The sequence below is a fragment of the Bufo bufo genome, chromosome 6 (assembly GCF_905171765.1).
Source record: "Bufo bufo chromosome 6, aBufBuf1.1, whole genome shotgun sequence".
In the NCBI taxonomy this organism is placed as follows: domain Eukaryota; kingdom Metazoa; phylum Chordata; class Amphibia; order Anura; family Bufonidae; genus Bufo; species Bufo bufo.
In genome coordinates this window covers 403,679,364-403,699,092 of record NC_053394.1, presented here as the reverse complement: position 1 = coordinate 403,699,092, position 19,729 = coordinate 403,679,364, and the positions used below count along the sequence as shown (strand labels likewise).

Sequence of the window (19,729 nt, the reverse complement as noted above, 5' to 3'; positions counted from 1 at the left end):
TACTTTTAGAACAGATAGTAGAGTAATTCCTCATAAAATAGTTATCAATCAAGATTTCCTATATCTTCTTTATGTTGGCATCATTTTGTTAGAAGGCTTAGACGTTTTGAAGCCATTTTTAAAATTTTCACCCAAATTTCCAAAACCATTTTTTTAAGCACCAATTCAGTTATAAAGTGATTTTGAGGGGCTTATGTAATGCAAAAACCACCCATAAATTACCACATTTTAGAAACTACACCCCTCAAATTATTCAAAACTGATGTTTCTAACTTTGTTAACCCTTGAGGTGTTCCACAAGAATTAAAGGAAAATGGAGCAGAAATTTCAAAATTTCACATTTTTGGTAGAATTTTTATGTTAATCAATTTTTTCTTGCAACACAGCAAGGGTTAACAGCAAAATAAACCTCAATATACACTACTCTGATTCTGAAGTTTACAGAAATACCCCATATATGGCGGTAAACTTCCCTATGGGCACGTGGCAGTGGTCAGAAGGAAAGGAGTGCCATATGGATTTTGGAGGCAGATTTTGCTAGAATGTTTTTTAGGCACCATTTTGTATTTGAAGAGACTCTGACGTTCCCCTACAGTGGAAACCCTCAAAAAGTGACCCCATTTTGGAAACTACACCCCTTAAAGAATATATTAAGGGGGGTACTGAGCACTTTGACTCCCTAAGCATTTTACAGAATTTGGAAACACTTTGCTGTGAAAATGAAAAGTTTAAATTTCTTCCAAGAAAATGTTGCTTTAGCCCCAAATATTTCATTTTCACAAGGAGTAACAGGAGAGCACCCCATAATTTGTTACCTATTCTCTCCTGAATACAGCAACACCCCATATGTGGTGGTAAACTGCTGTGGGGGTACATGGCAGGACTCAGAACAGAAGGAGCGCCATATGGCTTTTGCAGCACAGATTTTGATGGATTGGTTTACAGGTACCATTGGTTTTATTTTTTAAGTGATTGTCTTATGTGGGGGCTCATTTGATGAGGTGATGTTTCCACTGGTACCATTTTGGGGTACATAAGACTTTTTGATCTCTTCGTACTACACTTTATGTGAGGCATAGTTTTTAAAAAAAATATTTTTTTTACAACATTCACCTGAGGGGGCATATAATGTGATATTTTTATAGAGCAGGTTGTTACGGATTCGGCGATACCTAATATGTCTATCATTTTTATTTTTGCGTTGCCATTTTCTGAGAGCCATCGTTTTTGTTCTTTTTTGCTTAGGTAGGGTCTCATTTTTGTGGGATGAGATGACTGTTTGATTGGCACCATTTTGGGTACATAAGACTTTTTGATTGCTTGTTATTACACTTTTTGTAAGGCAAGGTGACCAGAAAATGGCTGTTTCGGCACTGTTTTTATTATTAATTTTTTACGGCGTTCACCTGACAGGGTGGATCATGTGATATTTTTATAGAGCCGGTCGATACGGACGCGGAGATACCTAATATGTCTACTTTTCTCTTTTTCCCTTTTATTTACAATTTTTCTTTAACTTTATTTTAGGAAAAGTACGCTTTATTTTTTTTATTTTTCTTGAAAATTTTAATTTTTGGGAAAACTTTCTTTTTATTACTTCTTTTTTAACTTAATTTTTTCTCCAACTCTTGGACTTCGACTTTTGGGGGTCTGATCCCCTTTACAATGGATGACAATACTTCTGTATTGTAATGCATTGGCTGTAAGTGTACTACACAGTGTAATACACTTATAGCCTGCTTCCTGTGAGATCCGGCGGCTGGATATCACAGGCTGACACGGATGGCAGCCACGATGCCTGTACGGCGCTGGGATTTGTGACCCTGTTTCCAGCACCGTACATGTACGCCGCTGGTATCTTACGGGTTAAAGCAACATGGAGATAAATTTTGAAATGTTATTTTGTTTGCAGATTTTCAATTTCGATCATTTTTCTGCAAGTGTTAACACAAAAACAAAATACAATATTTATCACCCTGATTCTACACTTTTCATAAATATCCCATGTGTGGCTCTAGTGTGCTAAGTGTGGATTTGGATGCTTTTCAATTAATATTTCAGGTTTGCCGAGGCTGTGTGGTCCCAGAACATAAGAAACAACCATAAAAAACCCCATTTTGGTAACTATACTGTACCTCACAAGGCATCCATCTAGTGATGGTTTTGGTAGCACGGGTGTTTCATAGCTCTTATAGGTGTTGAACCATGAAAAAAATATATATATTTCAATCATACGTTGCTTTAGCCAAAAAAATATAAATTTTCTCAAGGGTTAATTGGAGAATATCCACCCCACAAACTGTCACACAAGGTGGCCCCATGTTGCAGGTGGGTCCAAATTGACAGAAGGCAAGGCAACTTGCCCGATGCGCTCCCTTGCCCTGCGCGGCTCTTTTGTCTATCATAACACACTGCCAGGCGGAAACATCCGCACGGCAGTGTGTTCGGTGACGTGCCAGGCCCATCAGTTCCGGTGACGTCACCGGGCTTCCTGGCAGCCCCATGGAGAGCCCCGGTACGTCACCGGAACTCCTAAAAATGCCTTTGCCCTGCGCGATTTAGCGCAGGGCAAAGGAGAGCATCGGAGCGTGAACTGCTCCTATGCTCAAGTCAGGGGGTCTGCCTTGATGAAAATGGAGTTATGCTCTGAACCCGGACAACCCTTTTAATTAGGCAGGGCCAAGATATGTAGGCAGGGCCAGCAATACCATGGTGCTGAGCAATATACCACCCCAGCAGAACCAAATACCAAAGTTCAGCACAAAATACTGCCACCTGCACTACAGTATTGAACTGTATCGCTGTCCTGAAGATGTCGATACAGTTGAATTCACGAGGACACCTGCGACTGCTGGCCTACTTGTGTAGGAGAGAATCATCATTATGCACCCAGCTGGCAGCCGTGAGGAGGGCTTGAGTGGCCCTTCTCGGGATCGGCCCACCGGGAAACTTCCCTGTAAGGTCCACGGCCAATCCGTCCCTGCTCGATACCCTCTATGTGGTCATAAACTTCATTATGGGGACACGGCAGCGCCCAGAAGGGACTTCGATTTTTGAACATGGCTTGGGCCGAAATTATATTTTTAAGAGCCATCATTTTTTTGTTTTTTGTTGACTGAACCGTGAAAGGGCTTGATTTTTGAAGGACAAGCTGAAGTTTTTATGGGTAGCATCATGCAGTACATATGGTTTTCCAATCGTATTTTAACTCATTTCTTGGGAGATGAGTCCACTTGTGTGAGATAACTGCCATAATAACTTTATTCTGCTGGTCACTATGAATATGGTGATACCACATTTATATTTTTATGTTTTATTTACTTTGCACCATAAAATCACTTTTAAAATTATTTGTATTTTGGGTTGCCCTATTGGGGCTTATTTTTTTTCTTTTTTCTATTGAAGCAGCTGTGTCTGAAGTTTTTTTAGTGTTTTTTTTTGCAAATGGGCTGTATTTTTTATTGGTTTCGTTTTTCTTTATTTACCTAACCTTTTTGGGAGATGAGATGAACAGAAACCAGTTATTTTGTCACCGTTTTTAACGGTCAACACGAGATATAAATGACTAATATTCAGGGGGCTGATAGGATTATAGCAGCACTAAATGTATATTTTTTCATTATATAGTATTTCATTAAAAATATAGTTTTATACATGAAAAATAATTTTTGTATCACCCTATTCTGACACCCATAACATTTTTATTTTTCCTTCGAGACAGCGGACATGTATGTGTGCAGGCCCCGTACTCATGGTCGGTGGTGGTCTGCCGCTGTACAGAGAGGATAAGTCGCTATAATGGGAAAACCCCATTTAAATTAAAGGGAACCTGTCATCAGCTTTATGGTGACCTCACTGAGGGCAGTATAAATTAGTGACAGAAATGCTGATCTCAGCGGTGTGTCACTTATGAGCTAAAAGTAAGTGGTTGGTGAGAACCGGCATCATAATCATTGCAGCACAGGCCTTGAGAAGAGTCAAATCTACCTGAGAAGAGTCCTGGTTATTATAATCTCCTGCTCTCTCATCCATCTGCTGATGATTGGACGTTGTCTCCTAGAGAGAATGGGAGAAAACTAGGTAGGAGACTGTCAGCCATCAGCAGGTGGGCAGGAGAGCAGGAATTCATGTATAACCAGGACTCTTCTCAGGAGGCCGGGACTCTATTCCAGGCCCAGTCTGCAATGATTGGGATGTTGGTTCTCGGCAACCGCTTACTTATAACTTATAAATGACAGACCGCAGAAATCATCTCACCTGTCTCTACTTTATGCTGACGTTAGTATGGACACCATAAAGGTGATGACAGGTTCCCTTTAAGTCAATAAAATCCAGTTTTCCTATTACTTTGGGGCTGGAATTCTCCGTCTCTTCTGCTGTTCTCGCTCCGTGTGTCCTGCGAGGGTCCGGTGAGCGGAGACCGCACTTTCTATTTTAACATGTCCGTTATCTCTCACCATGAACTGCGGAAATATAAAATGTTACAAATAATGAAGGAATTGCTATTTTTTTTACCATTTCCCCAACAATCAATAAGTTATATGGAGCCAATTATAACCGCAACTCCTCCCCCCAAATAACAAGCTCCGTACGGCTGCTGTACAGGAGGATTAAATAAAGTTATGGCTGTTGAATTATTTTTTTTTTAACTTTGTTCTTAAAACCCCAGTCCAGAAGGGGTTAAAGATAATTCTGCTTCAGGGTTGCTAGGAGACTGTAGCCCTGCCCCAAACAATCCTCACAACTCAGGTCACCATAAAAATAACCCTGACCCTAATCCACACAGGAGACTCGTTAATTTCTAACGATAATTTGTTTTCCCTTAGTCCTAACAGTGGCACAAATGGGGTATTCTGCCCCTGTGGACTGGTTAGGACAGGTGGAAGTTTAATGAAACAATCAAAAAAAAACACTGGCATGCACACGCCCTCCCTGCCCCCAATAAAGAGGGGTGTGACCCTCCAACCCATGTGTAATTACAAGTAGACAACCATAATCTCAATTAATAAACATAGGGGGGGGAATTTGTGTGCCACTGTTAGGACTAAGGGAAAACAAATTATCGTTAGAAATTAACGATTCCCTTACGTCCTAACCAGTGGCACAAATGGGGATTTAGCAAGTAGAAACCCCCATGGGAGGGTCCTCATGCCTGGCGGAAGATAACACTGTCCGGCCAAATGAGGAATAACTATGTATTCTGGTATCCACTCTATAGTGTGAGATAAAAGTGGAGTGAGAACTCCAAGAAGCTGACTTACAGATCACGTCCAATGGGATCGAGCTTCTCTCTGCAAAAGAAGTGGCCACTGCTCGAGTAGAGTGGGCCCTTACAAATTCAGGGGGCTCCGAGCCCTGAGACATATAAGACTCCCGAATTGCCTCTTTAATCCAGCGACTGATGGAGGGCTTAGAGGCTTTCCTCCCCTTATGGGTACCGGAAAAAAGGATAAGGAGGTTTTCATCCTTCCTAAATACCTTGGAACGTTCCAGGTAAATCCTAAGACATCTCGCAATATCGAGGGTATGGAGCCCTCTTTCCTCAGAGGAGGGGGGTGGAGCCAAAGTTGGTAGGGAGATCACCTGATTGATATTGTCAAAGGAAGGAACCTTTGGGATGAACGTAGGTTAAAATTTTAGAAGTACCCGATCTTGTAGGAACTTCGTATATGGCTCAAAGGCAGAAAAAGCCTGGAGTTCCCCAACTCGCTTTGCAGAGGTCACACCTAACAAGAAGGTGATCTTCCAGGTCAGGAACCTGAATCCCGCCTCCTCTAGGGGCTCAAAGGGGGGAGATGATAACCCCCTGAGCACGACCGACAAATCCCAGGCCGGGATAGGTCTGATTACTGTAGGCTTTAATCTTGAGGCTCCCTTCAGGAACCTCTTGATAAGGGGGTCTTGAGAAATAGCTCTGTTGAGACAAGCAGAGATTGCTGAAATCTGCACTTTAAGGGTAGCTGGTGATAGCCCCCTGTCCAGACCGTCCTGAAGAAATTGGAGGATCATCGGGATGAAAGCTTCAGCGGATCTTTGCTGATGTCTTGTACACCAGGATGAAAAGATCTTCCAGATTCTAGAGTAGGCCTTATTGGTAGCTTCTGATCTGGAGTGCTCCAGGGTTCTCAAGACAGACCCCGATAGCCCTTCTATCCCTGGAAGGGACTGATCAACCTCCAGGCCGTCAGGTTGAACATTTGAAGGTTTGAGGAGACCTGGGTGCCCCCCGACACCAGTACTCTCTCTGGGGGAAGCCTCAGAAATTGACCCCGACTCATCTGTAGGAGTTGGGTAAACCAAGCTCTTTTCGGCCAATATGGGATAATGGCGATAACTGACGCTTGGTCCTGCCTGATTTTCATCAAGACCCTTGGTATCAAGGAAATTGGAGGGAAGGTGTAGGCCAGCCTGAACCTCCATGGGATTGACAGCGCATCTATTGCCACCGGGTTGTCCTCCCTGTAAAGGGAGCAATAGTTCTCCACCTTGGTGTTGAACCTCGTTGCCATGAGATCGATCTCTGGCATGCCCCACCTGAGCGTTATCTCCTTGAAGACCTCTGGATGAAGTGACCATTCTCCGGTTGGAAGACCTCGGCTCAGACGATCCGCAATCACATTGTGAACTCCGCGAATGTGAACGGCTGATAAGTGGGTGAGGTTCAGTTCTGCCCAATCCAAAATCACCCCTATCTCTCTCAGGAGACTTTGTGACCTCGTGCCTCCCTGCTTGTTGATATACAGTACAGCGGTCATGCTGTCTGACTGTACCTTCACTGCCTTCCCTCGAATGATGGGAGCAAAATGAAGAAGAGCCAGTCTGATTGCTCTGATCTCCAGGAGATTCGATGACAATAACCTCTCCTGAGGTGTCCAAGTTCCCTGGACTGTTTTGTCCTGAAGATGCGCACCCCAGCCTACTAGGGATGCGTCTGAAGCAAGTATGATCCAAGAGGGTTGGATCAGGGACTTGCCGTCCGTGAGGTGGGACCACCACCTCAGAGAGGATCGGACTTTGTAAGGCAGGGAGAGCACGGAATTGAGTCCCACCGGACTGTGATTCCACTTGGCGAATACTTCCGACTGAAGTGGACGTAGGTGCCATAATGCCCAAGGTACCGCCTCTGCGGTTGAAGACATTAGTCCCAACATCCTCAGCCACGTTCGAATCGTTACCTGTTTTGGTACAGAGAGAGAACGGGCCGTTTGTTGCACGGATTGCCTTCTTTCGGGAGCGAGATGAATTGTCATCCTGATTGAATCCACCATGAACCCCAGGAACCTTACTGAGGTGGCTGGTTGAAGTTGGGATTTGTCCCAATTGATTATCCATCCTAACTGATGTAGGAATGTAACAGCCTGTTGGATGTGTTGGGACAGGATCGCTTGGGAAGGAGCTCTGAGGAGCCAGTCGTCCAGGTATGGAACTATGCTCAGGCCCTGAAGCCTTAGTGCGGCCACCACAGAGACCACTACTTTGGTGAAAGTGTGTGGGGCTGAAGAAATCCCAAATGGGAGGGCCACAAACTGAAAATGTTTTAGGACCCCCCCGATGTTTACCGCGATCCTTAAGAATCTTCTGGACCCAGGATGGATGGGAATATGGAGATAAGCATCCTTGAGGTCTAAGGTTGCCAAGAAATCTCCCAGCATAAGAAGATTGGTCACTGACTGGATAGTTTCCAAACGGAACTTCTTTTGTTTTATGAAACGGTTGAAGAACCTCAGATCTATAATCATCCTCCAACCACCGGTACTCTTGGGTACCAGGAAAACTGGGGAGTAGATACCTGTTCCCCTCTCTTGGAGAGGAACCTCCTCTAAGGCCCCCTTTGGAAGTATTCTAGCACGTAGCTTTCTAGAATCTTTTGCTTGTTGCTGGGAAGAAGCCTTGTCTGGACAAACTTGTCCAGAGGCAAACTGCTCAAGTCTACAAGGTAGCCATGAGAAATTACACACAGGACCCAATTGTCCTGGATATGATCCTGCCAACAAGGTAGAAAGTGCTGTAGGCAGCCGCCTACGGGAATGTGGGGAGAAGGGAGCCCGAGATCTCCAGTCAGACCGGCTAAATACCAAGAGCCTCGAGGAGGCCCGCAATCAGAGCGCCGAGGACTTCTTGGGGGGGGTCTAGAACCCCGAGAGGATCTTCCTCCTCTACGGGAACCCCAATTCCTCTGGGGTCTGGGTTGCGGTTCCGCTCTGGAACTATACCCCCTGCCCCGACCACGAAAGGACTGCTGGGGAAGGGACTTGCCCTTCTTGTCCGACAGCCCCTCCATTATATGGTCAAGCTCTGCACCAAAGAGTTTGCCGGGTTCATATGCCATGGCACAGAGGTTATGTTTTGAGGTCGTATCGGCCTTCCAAGGTTTCAACCAAAGCGGACGCCTGCCCGAGGTTTAAAGAGCCATGGTCTTGGATGCCAGCTTCAGTTGTTGTGGAGCTGCGTCACACAAGAAGTCAATGGCTAGGCTGGCCGTCTTACATGAGGCCAGAATGTCGTCCCTAGAGACCCCTTGGTCCAGGTCAGACTGGATTTGAGAAAATCTAGATTTTATAAAATTCGCCACTTCGGACGAGGAAATTGCGACTGAGGCGGAAGCGGAGGCCGAGGAGTAAGCGCGCCTAAGGGCGCAGTCCGCCTTCCGGTCCATCGGGTCCAGCAAACTTGACCCGTCGTCTGAAGGGATCAGGGTCCTTCTGGATAATTTTGCTATCGCCATGTCCACTTTGGGGACAGGCCCCCAGGACGATACCTGATCCTCTTTAACCGGGAACACCGCCTTGAACCTTTTGGTCAACACTGGACCTTTCTCTGGCTTTCTCCAGTCTGTTTTCATCAGAGACAGGAGAGAATCATCTGCTTTAAAGGCCCTAGGCCCCCTAGAGGCAGAGGATGAGGCTTCCCCCGGATCAACGTCCTGGTCCCCCGACCGGACGGATTTTAGTAGTCGCTGGGCCTTCTCCAGCGGAAAAAAATATGCGAATCCATCCTCCTCATTAGGAGGAGGAAGAGGCTGAACCCTCCCTCGCCTCCTGACCCCCCCGAGACCTCCATAGCACGATGGGGGGAGGAGGGACGATGACGCTTGGAGACCAGGGCACTCTTCAATTCCTGTATGGAGGCGTTGACCTGGGTCATGTTGGACTCCATGTACCCCTTCACCCAATCGACCATGTCGTGGACAGAAGGCTCCAGCTGGGGAAGGGTCTTGGCCCTACAGGATGGGCACTGGGAGAAATCGTAAGAGTCCTCCAGGACGATCTGACAGTCATGGCACTGCAGGTGGCGCCTCTTGCCCGCAGACTTCCTGCTGGGCTCTCGCTCACAGTCACCGGTAGACGACATGGCTGAAAATTAAAAAGAGACATGAATTTAGCAAAATTCAAGAAAACAGCGCTTAATCGCAAGCTTCAGGATCTTTACCCAGAAGATCCTAGCAAGCTCTACATAAATCAGCACAAAGAAGATTTTCAGCACAGTGGTAACAACACTCTAGCACCAAACCACACTCAAGGTTAACAGCAAGCTGCGCTCCAGGAGACTGAACCTGGAGCTTCATCCAGTTTAAATAGGGTTGTTGGTGCCAAAAAAGGGAGCCCCGCCCACAAAGGGGCAGGGTAAACCTCAGAGTTTATATCTTTAATTTAAAAGAAAAAACTAAAAGAGAAAACTTTATATTTTGGACCCAGAGAGGGACCCCGAAGCATTTAAAGGCTCCCACGGCCTTATAACATCCCCAGCCGCATCGGAGGAGCGGCGCAGCTCCCAAGGGAACACACAAGACCCCCGAGATTCAAACAAAAAAAGGGGGGAAAAAACAAACAAACACTCTCTCCACCGCAGGGATGGAGGAGTGCACCACCCGTCCCGTCCTGTCCGCAGGACAGAAAAAAACACATGGGTTGGAGGGTCACACCCCTCTTTATTGGGGGCAGGGAGGGCGTGTGCATGTCAGTGTTTTTTTGATTGTTTCATTAAACTTCCACCTGTCCTAACCAGTCCACAGGGGCAGAATACCCCATTTGTGCCACTGGTTAGGACGTAAGGGAACCTGATATCACAGCACTTACCTAACGTCATCACCACACGTCCCAGAGTCACATGACCTACACCTCCCGGCAGCCCATACACTCCAGTCATTACCTGCCCCAGTAATCCTGACAGAGGATGGCGGTGACTGGACACATACCTGCACCTCTGGACACTACATGTATGGGGGAGACTAGTGGGCTAAAGGACCTTTCATGATGTCATGACCATGTGACCATGTGTGGGAGGAGTCAGGCTGTGCTGCCTGGGGAGGTAAAGGACCTGTGATGATGTCATGACCATGTGATCATGTAGGTGGAGTCAGGCTCCAGGATGTGCTGCTGGAGGAGGTAAAGGACCTGTGATGATGTTGTGACCATGTGTGGGAGGAGTCAGGGGATCACATGACCAGGTGGTGCTCAGTGTATTCAGCACTCTGCTGTGGTCGTTGTCCACTGGATGAGGAGAGGCTTATGTGTAGCATCAGGATGGAATTACAGTGTGTGTGTAGCGGAGCTGTCTGTATGTGATGTGTATGTAGCAGAGCTGTCTCTGTGTGATGTGTATGTAGCGGAGCTGTCTCTGTGTGATGTGTATGTAGCGGAGCTGTCTCTGTGTGATGTGTATGTAGCAGAGCTGTCTCTGTGTGATGTGTATGTAGCGGAGCTGTCTCTGTGTGATGTGTATGTAGCGGAGCTGTCTCTGTGTGATGTGTATGTAGTGGAGCTGTCTCTGTGTGATGTGTATGTAGCAGAGCTGTCTCTGTGTGATGTGTATGTAGCAGAGCTGTCTGTGTGTGATGTGTATGTAGCAGAGCTGTCTCTGTGTGATGTGTATGTAGCGGAGCTGTCTCTGTGTGATGTGTATGTAGCGGAGCTGTCTCTGTGTGATGTGTATGTAGCAGAGCTGTCTCTGTGTGATGTGTATGTAGCGGAGCTGTCTCTGTGTGATGTGTATGTAGCGGAGCTGTCTCTGTGTGATGTGTATGTAGTGGAGCTGTCTCTGTGTGATGTGTATGTAGCAGAGCTGTCTCTGTGTGATGTGTATGTAGCAGAGCTGTCTCTGTGTGATGTGTATGTAGCAGAGCTGTCTGTGTGATGCGTATGTAGCAGAGCTGTCTCTGTGTGATGTGTATGTAGTGGAGCTGTCTCTGTGTGACGTGTATGTAGAGGAGCTTTGTCTGTGTGATGTGTATGTAGCAGAGCTGTCTCTCTCTGATGTGTATGTAGCAGAGCTGTCTCTCTCTGATGTGTATGTAGCAGAGCTGTCTCTGTGTGATGTGTATGTAGCGGAGCTGTCTCTGTGTGATGTGTATGTAGCGGAGCTGTCTGTGTGATGTGTATGTAGCAGAGCTGTCTCTGTGTGACGTGTATGTAGCGGAGCTGTCTCTGTGTGATGTGTATGTAGCAGAGCTGTCTCTGTGTGATATGTATGTAGCGGAGCTGTCTCTGTGTGACGTGTATGTAGCAGAGCTGTCTCTGTGTGATGTGTATGTAGCGGAGCTGTCTCTGTGTGATGTGTATGTAGAGGAGCTGTCTCTGTATGACGTGTATGTAGCGGAGCTGTCTCTGTGTGATGTGTATGTAGCAGAGCTGTCTCTGTGTGATGTGTATGTAGCGGAGCTGTCTCTGTGTGATGTGTATGTAGCAGAGCTGTCTCTGTGTGATGTGTGTGTAGCAGAGCTGTCTCTGTGTGATGTGTATGTAGCAGAGCTGTCTCTGTGTGATGTGTATGTAGTGGAGCTGTCTCTGTGTGATGTGTATGTAGAGGAGCTGTCTCTGTGTGATGTATATGTAGCAGAGCTGTCACTGTGTGATGTGTATGTAGCAGAGCTGTCTCTGTGTGATGTGTATGTATGTTTGTGTGTGTACTATGTGCCTGTAGCACAGTGTATACAGAACAGCGTAGTCTACCGCTCTGTTGTGTCTGAAGGAAAGCCTAAGGCTCCATTCACACATCCATGTGTGTTTTGCGGACCCACGTATCCGCAAAACACTGACAGCGGCAATGTGTGTTCTGCATTTTGCGGACCGCACATTGCCGGCACTAAGAGAATATGCCTATTCTTGACCGCTATTGCCTATTTTTTTCAAGATCGGAATTGCGGACCCGGAAGCGCGGGTCCGCAATTCCGGATCGGGGCCGCACAAATGGATGGGTCCGCAATTCCGTTCCGCAAAATGCGGAATGGAATTGCGGCTGTGTGAATGGAGCCTTAAAGAGGACCTTTCACCAGAATAAAACCTCTAAACTGACTATACAGACGTGTAGAGCGGCGCCCAGGGATCCCCCTGCACTTACTGTTATCCCCGGGCGCCGCTCCGTTCTCCGGTTATAGCCTCCGGTATCCTCATAGTTAGGCTCCACCCAGGGGAACCTGACGGTGTCTCTTTCTCCTATGCTGTAGCGCTGGCCAATCACAGCGCTCAGCTCATAGCCTGGCTATGTTAGTCAGTTTAGAGGTTTTATTCTGGTGAAAGGTCCTCTTTAAGTGAACAGAAAGCCGAATACAACAGAAATACAAATCCTTTAGACCCCATTGAAGTGAATGGATCTGACGCCGTATACATCTGAATATTGTTTTGTATTCCCCTGAAGGAAAGCCTAGCGGGAGGTAAAGCGCAGTCTGAACCCAGCCTGATAGAGGCCTGTTTCTATAATGTGCATGGAGAAGAGTGCGGTGTGTTATGTACATATAATGATTTAGAATGTGAATGTAGCTCTATGTCTGTATGTCATGTCCATGTAGCAGTGCCGTGTATGTAACTACAGGGTGGTCCAAAAGCATGGCGACAGTGTGGGGTGAAGACTGAGTGCTTAATTGCTTATGTACTGACAGTCATATCGTTAGCAGCAAGCAAAGATGTAACTATTGAGTACAGGGCCGGTTCTAGGTGAAATGGGGAGAAAAACAATAAACAATTAAACAATTTAATTTGTGGACGTTCATACAGAAGAAACTGGATATTGTGTGGCACAGTGTAGAGGTATACTGTATATTGTGGGGCACAGTGTAGAGGTATACTGTATATTGTGTGGCACAGTGTAGAGGTATACTGTATATTGTGTGGCACAGTATAGAGGTATACTGTATATTGTGTGGCACAGTGTAGAGGTATACTGTATATTGTGGGGCACAGTGTAGAGGTATACTGTATATTGTGTGGCACAGTGTAGAGGTATACTGTATATTGTGTGGCACAGTATAGAGGTATACTGTATATTGTGTGGCACAGTGTAGAGGTATACTGTATATTGTGGGGCACAGTGTAGAGGTATACTGTATATTGTGTGGCACAGTGTAGAGGTATAGTGTGTGGCACAGTGTAGAGGTATACTGTATAGTGTGTGGCACAGTGTAGAGGTATACTGTATATTGTGGGGCACAGTGTAGAAGTATACTGTATATTGTGGGGCACAGTGTAGAGGTATACTGTATATTGTGGGGCACAGTGTAGAGGTATACTGTATAGTGTGTGGCACAGTGTAGAGGTATACTGTATATTGTGTGGCACAGTGTAGAGGTATACTGTATAGTGTGTGGCACAGTGTAGAGGTATACTGTATATTGTGGGGCACAGTGTAGAGGTATACTGTATATTGTGGGGCACAGTGTAGAAGTATACTGTATATTGTGGGGCACAGTGTAGAGGTATACTGTATATTGTGGGGCACAGTGTAGAGGTATACTGTATATTGTGTGGCACAGTGTAGTGGTATATTGTATATTGTGTGGCACAGTGTAGAGGTATACTGTATATTGTGGGGCACAGTGTAGAGGTATACTGTATATTGTAGGGCACAGTGTAGAGGTATACTGTATATTGTGGAGCACAGTGTAGAGGTATACTGTATATTGTGGGGCACAGTGTAGAAGTATACTGTATATTGTGGGGCACAGTGTAGAGGTATACTGTATATTGTGGGGCACAGTGTAGAGGTATACTGTATAGTGTGTGGCACAGTGTAGAGGTATACTGTATATTGTGTGGCACAGTGTAGAGGTATACTGTATATTGTGGGGCACAGTGTAGAGGTATACTGTATATTGTGTGGCACAGTGTAGTGGTATATTGTATATTGTGTGGCACAGTGTAGAGGTATACTGTATATTGTGGGGCACAGTGTAGAGGTATACTGTATATTGTGGGGCACAGTGTAGAGGTATACTGTATATTGTGTGGCACAGTGTAGAGGTATACTGTATATTGTGTGGCACAGTGTAGCAGTATACTGTATATTGTGGGGCACAGTGTAGAGGTATACTGTATATTGTGTGGCACAGTGTAGAGGTATACTGTATATTGTGGGGCACAGTGTAGAGGTATACTGTATATTGTAGGGCACAGTGTAGAGGTATACTGTATATTGTGGAGCACAGTGTAGAGGTATACTGTATATTGTGGGGCACAGTGTAGAAGTATACTGTATATTGTGGGGCACAGTGTAGAGGTATACTGTATATTGTGGGGCACAGTGTAGAGGTATACTGTATAGTGTGTGGCACAGTGTAGAGGTATACTGTATATTGTGTGGCACAGTGTAGAGGTATACTGTATATTGTGGGGCACAGTGTAGAGGTATACTGTATATTGTGTGGCACAGTGTAGTGGTATATTGTATATTGTGTGGCACAGTGTAGAGGTATACTGTATATTGTGGGGCACAGTGTAGAGGTATACTGTATATTGTGGGGCACAGTGTAGAGGTATACTGTATATTGTGTGGCACAGTGTAGAGGTATACTGTATATTGTGTGGCACAGTGTAGCAGTATACTGTATATTGTGGGGCACAGTGTAGAGGTATACTGTATATTGTGTGGCACAGTGTAGAGGTATACTGTATATTGTGGGGCACAGTGTAGAGGTATACTGTATATTGTGTGGCACAGTGTAGCAGTATACTGTATATTGTGGGGCACAGTGTAGAGGTATACTGTATATTGTGGGGCACAGTGTAGAGGTATACTGTATATTGTGGGGCACAGTGTAGCGGTATACTGTATATTGTGTGGCACAGTGTAGAGGTATACTGTATATTGTGTGGCACAGTGTAGAGGTATACTGTATATTGTGGGGCACAGTGTAGCGGTATACTGTATATTGTGGGGCACAGTGTAGCGGTATATTGTGTGGCACAGTGTAGAGGTATACTGTATATTGTGTGGCACAGTGTAGCGGTATACTGTATATTGTGTGGCACAGTGTAGAGGTATACTGTATATTGTGTGGCACAGTGTAGAGGTATACTGTATATTGTGTGGCACAGTGTAGCGGTATACTGTATATTGTGGGGCACAGTGTAGCGGTATACTGTATATTGTGGGGCACAGTGTAGCGGTATACTGTATATTGTGGGGCACAGTGTAGAGGTATACTGTATATTGTGGGGCACAGTGTAGAGGTATACTGTATATTGTGGGGCACAGTGTAGAGGTATACTGTATATTGTGGGGCACAGTGTAGCGGTATACTGTATATTGTGGGGCACAGTGTAGAGGTATACTGTATATTGTGTGGCACAGTGTAGAGGTATACTGTATATTGTGTAGCACAGTGTAGAGGTATACTGTAAATTGTGTGGCACAGTGTAGAGGTATACTGTATATTGTGTGGCACAGTGTACCGGTATACTGTATATTGTGTGGCACAGTGTAGCGGTATACTGTATATGTGGGGCACAGTGTAGAGGTATACTGTATATTGTGGGGCACAGTGTAGAGGTATACTGTACATTGTGTGGCACAGTGTAGAGGTATACTGTACATTGTGTGGCACAGTGTAGAGGTATACTGTATATTGTGTGGCACAGTGTAGAGGTATACTGTATATTGTGTGGCACAGTGTAGAGGTATACTGTATATTGTGTGGCACAGTGTAGAGGTATACTGTATATTGTGTGGCACAGTGTAGAGGTATACTGTATATTGTGTGGCACAGTGTAGAGGTATACTGTATATTGTGTGGCACAGTGTAGAGGTATACTGTATATTGTGTGGCACAGTGTAGAGGTATACTGTATATTGTGTGGCACAGTGTAGAGGTATACTGTATATTGTAGAAAAAGACACAAATGCAATAGCACTCTGCAACCAGCATTCTGCCCTGCCTCTATGCTGGATGAGGCATTGGTGTACATTTTGGCCAAAGCGTAATAAGCCACTCACCACGTCAAGGTCGCCTCCATGAGTGGTCCCTAACACTAGTTCCTACCTGTTTGTGGGCCATGACAGACACACAAAGTCCAGAGAGCGCAGGTACAGCATGCACGCCAAGCACACTCTGCTTTTAACCCCGTCCGGTGCCATTACAGCTTTCATCGGATCCAGGGATGCAAGTACCAACATGCATGCTGAGCCCACTATAGTGGCACAGCGTAGAGGTATACTGTACATTGTGTGGCACAATGTAGAGGTATATTGTGTGGCACAGTGTAGAGGTATACAGTATATTGTGGGGCACAGTGTAGCGGTATACTGTATATTGTGTGGCACAGTGTAGAGGTATACTGTATATTGTGGGGCACAGTGTAGAGGTATACTGTATATTGTGTGACAGTGTAGGGGTATACTGTATATTGTGTGGCACAGTGTAGCGGTATACTGTATATTGTGGGGCACAGTGTAGGCTATATGTGTATAACATAAACATATTTCACATGAAAACTTACAATTACTTTGCTTGGCCCTTGGGGATCTTGGACGCCACTTCCACACTTTGGCCGGGGGCTCGGTGGAGCTGATGTGTTTTATCCTAATGAGAAAGATTTCATAATAAGGATTTGGAGAAGGGGCAGAGGGATAGCAGAGCAGGGAGAGGCTGGTGCTGCTACTAGGGGGTCATACCATAGGGGACTAATAAAGCCCACCATAATGCCCCCGCCCCACCCCCCCCCCCTAGTAGAAATAATTCTCCTTTTAATGTGACAGTGCAAAAAATACCCCCTTGAGCTAATGTCCCCATAGTGCCCCCATAATGTGCCAGTATAAAATACTCCTATATAGTGCCCCCAGTAAATTCCCTCATAGTGCTCCTCTCCCTCCTAGTGCCCCTATAATGTACCAGTATAAAATGCCCTAGTGCCCCAGTAGATGCCCTCAGTGTCCCCCATAATTTGCAAGTATAAAATACCCCTTCTTAGTGCCCCCATAGTACTCCTCTCCCCCTTCCCCATAGTACCCACCATAATGTGTCACAGTATAAAATGCTACTGTACAGAGCCCCCATATAAAATACCCCTTCTTTGTGGCCTCAGTAGATGCCCCTATAGTGCCCACCAATAATGTGCCAGTAAGAAGTGCCCCATAGATACCCCCAATCATGTGCCAGTAATAAGAGCCCCCCACCATCTTGTGCTAGTAACAAGAGCCCCCCCATATCATGTGCCAGTAGCCAGAGCCGCCCCCCCCCATATCATGTGCCAGTAGCCAGTGCCCCCTCTATCATGTGCCAGTAGCCAGAGCCCCCCCCTATCATGTGCCAGTAGCCAGAGCCCCCCCTATCATGTGCCAGTAGCGAAAGTCCCCCCTATCATGTGCCAGTAGCCATAGGCCCCCCTATAATGTGCCAGTAGCCATAGGCCCCCCTATAATGTGCCAGTAGCCATAGGCCCCCCTATAATGTGCCAGTAGCCAGAGCCCCCCTATCATATGCCAGTAGCCATAGGCCCCCCTATAATGTGCCAGTAGCCATAGGCCCCCCCTATAATGTGCCAGTAGCCATAGGCCCCCCCTATAATGTGCCAGTAGCCATAGGCTCCCCCTATAATGTGCCAGTAGCCATAGGCTCCCCCTATAATGTGCCAGTAGCCATAGGCTCCCCCTATAATGTGCCAGTAGCCATAGGCTCCCCCTATAATGTGCCAGTAGCCAGAGCCCCCCCTATCATGTGCCAGTAGCCAGAGCCCCCCCATCATGTGCCAGTAGCCATAGGCCCCCCTATCATTTGCCAGTAGCCATAGGCCCCCCTATCATGTGCAAGTAGCCAGAGCCCCCCCTATCATAGCCAGAGCCCGCCATCATGTGCCAGTAGCCGTAAGCCCCCCTATCATGTGCCAGTAGCCATAGCCCCCCTATCATGTGCCAGTAGCTATAGGCCCCCCCTATCATGTGCCAGTAGCCATAGCCCCCCTATCATGTGCCAGTAGCCATAGGCCCCCCTATCATGTGCAAGTAGCCAGAGCCCCCCCTATCATAGCCAGAGCCCGCCATCATGTGCCAGTAGCCGTAAGCCCCCCTATCATGTGCCAGTAGCCATAGCCCCCCTATCATGTGCCAGTAGCCATAGGCCCCCCCTATCATGTGCCAGTAGCCAGAGCCCCCCCCTATAATGTGCCAGTAGCCAGAGCCCCCCCCTATAATGTGCCAGTAGCCAGAGCCCTCCCTATCATGTGTCAGTAGCCAGAGCCCCCCCTCATATCAGTAGCCGCCAGTATTGTACACAAAAAACACACACAAAAAAAAACACTTATACTTACCTCCATGTCAGCGATGCGATGCAGGCCTGTTCCGGCCTGTGTCCTGCGCTGTACGGCTCAGGCGGCGCGATGACGTCAGCATGCCGCCTGCGCTGGCCTAGTGCCAGCAGCCTATCAGAGGAACAGGGGAGGGACAAACTAAAATAGGGGATTTTTTCCATGCTTCCGAAAGTGTATTCCCAGGATATGCTCTGTACTCAGCTTGCTACAGCTTTTGCTGAGAAGACACCTGTCGACGGCATATCTGACCATGAAGGCCCTTTCTGTTCTCTGCTCATTCACTGCTCTATGGTGTTATGCAAGCGGGTGTGGACCCACTGCGTCACTGACCGCTAATTACCTGATCTTCACTAGAGCATCTGATGGTGAGGATAGATAGGCTTGGGCCGTTAGGGTAGTTACCAGGTACCACTTCAAAGCAGTCCCCGGGTCAGTGGCAGCTGACCTTAGGATCAGAGATACCAAAGGGAAAGACATAGTCAGGGGCAGGCAGCGACCAAGCAAAGTCTGTAATCGAAGTCCAAGGTCAGAAGAAGGCGGCAATCAAGCTAAGTCTTTTTAATTGAGAAGCAGGGTCCGGTACACCGTAAAGCACCTTCACACAAGGAACTAGACTGGCTAGTGACCATAATTGCTCAGGCACATTCCTGGGGCAGGAAGCACCTTTAAATACATCCTGCAACCCAGCCATTGACTGGGGAGATGGAGGGCGTGTACGTGCTGCCTCACAAAAGGAGAGACAAACCCGTGCACATCCTAACAGGACAGGACTCTAAGCAGGAAGGAAACTCCTGCATGGAGCCCAGATACAACAGTTTAAGCTACCTTCTGCCCGCACTTGTCAGCACGCAGTATAGCAGCAGGAGGGAGTGAGGGAGCCCATGCCCATGTAAAGGGGCAGCAGCGCAGGCACAGAGTGCTGGGCGCACACCCCCTCTGCTCAGGCCTGGCCCTAGACCAAAAAAATAAATAAAAATAGAGGGGCATTGATGTTCTTTCTTGCTTCCCAAATTCTTTCCTCAGGGCCGAACCCCTTCCAAACCACAAGAAACAGGGTTCTACCTCTTCATCCCCAGAATACCTTTCACCTCATAGACATTCTCTTCACTGACCGCAACAGGAGCTGAAACAGATTTCTTGACGAAACAATTCAGGATGACATGTTTTAGCAGGGAGATGTGGAAGGCAGCTTAAGCTTGCAGTAAACGTCATAAATT

The 19,729-nt window shown here is 46.7% G+C and overlaps 3 protein-coding genes across 10 annotated transcripts in view; 2 read left to right on the top strand and 1 right to left on the bottom strand.

The window, feature by feature from the left end:
• Nucleotides 1-10,196, bottom strand: part of LOC121004478 (oocyte zinc finger protein XlCOF7.1-like) — a 1,216,478-nt gene extending 1,206,282 nt beyond the window's left edge. For all 3 annotated transcript variants that reach the window (XR_005779720.1, XM_040436718.1, XM_040436719.1), the window contains exons 1-2: nucleotides 10,077-10,196; nucleotides 4,258-4,463 (exon numbers count right to left, since the gene is read on the bottom strand). The gene's annotated coding sequence lies outside the window, so the exon portion shown is untranslated. The remainder of the gene's footprint in view (nucleotides 1-4,257; nucleotides 4,464-10,076) is intronic.
• Nucleotides 1-19,729, top strand: part of LOC121004457 (oocyte zinc finger protein XlCOF6-like) — a 1,031,731-nt gene that overhangs the window by 415,508 nt on the left and 596,494 nt on the right. The window lies entirely within an intron of this gene.
• LOC121004526 (gastrula zinc finger protein XlCGF66.1-like) overlaps nucleotides 1-19,729 on the top strand; it is an 818,554-nt gene that overhangs the window by 488,412 nt on the left and 310,413 nt on the right. The window lies entirely within an intron of this gene.